Source organism: Meleagris gallopavo, chromosome 1 (assembly GCF_000146605.3).
Source record: "Meleagris gallopavo isolate NT-WF06-2002-E0010 breed Aviagen turkey brand Nicholas breeding stock chromosome 1, Turkey_5.1, whole genome shotgun sequence".
Lineage (NCBI taxonomy): Eukaryota > Metazoa > Chordata > Aves > Galliformes > Phasianidae > Meleagris > Meleagris gallopavo.
Window position 1 is genome coordinate 168,154,862 of NC_015011.2, and position 939 is coordinate 168,155,800.

A 939-nucleotide genomic window follows, 5' to 3' on the forward strand; every position below is an offset into this window, starting at 1 on the left:
AAAAAAAAAGTGTATCCAGCTTTCAAATACTAATCTCATCAGTGCTCTGTCCATAGGTAACATAGAATCATAGGGCTTGGAAGGAACCACTGAAGATCATCCAGTACAACTTCTGCTAAAGCAGGTTCCCTGCTAACACAGGCTGAGCAGGAAAGCATTCAGACAGGTCTTGAATATTACCAGAGAAGGCGGCTCCACCACCTCTTTTGGGCAACCTGTTTCAGTGCTCTGTCACCCTCAGAATAGAGAAGTTCTTTTGCATGTTTGTATGTAACTTCTTGCGTCCCAGTTTTTGTCCATTTACTCTTGCTCTGTCACTGTATACCACTGAAAGGAGCCTGGCTTCAACCATTTGACTCTCACTCCTCAGATATTTCTGAACAGCAGAGATCCCCTCTATCTTCTCTTCTCCAGACTGAACAGCCCCAGCTCTCTCAGCCTTTTCCCATAGGGGAGATGCTCCAGGCCCCTGTCATCTTTGTGGTCCTCAGTTCGACGCTCTCCAGTAGTTCCCTGCCTTTCTTGAACTGGGGAGCCCAGAACTGGATACAGCACTCCTGATGTGGCCTCACCAGGGCAGTGTAGAGGAGAATCACCTCCCTGCACCTGCTGGCCACATTCTTTGTAATGCACCCCAAGATCCCATTTGCTTTCTTGGCCACAAGGGCACACTGCTGGCTCATGGCCAACCTGCTGCCCAACAGAACATCCAGGTCCTTCTCTGCAGGGCTTCTTTTCAGCAGGTCAGCCATCAAACTGTACTGGTGCGTGTGGCTTTTCCTCCTCATTCGCTCGTGTTGCCCTTTTCCTCTTTACCCAACTCTCCACTCTGTCCAAGTCTTGCTGAATGGCAGCACAGCCTTCTAGCTTTGTATCACCAGCAAACCTGCTGTGGGTGAACTCTATCCCTTCGTGCATGTCGCTGATGAATATGTTGAA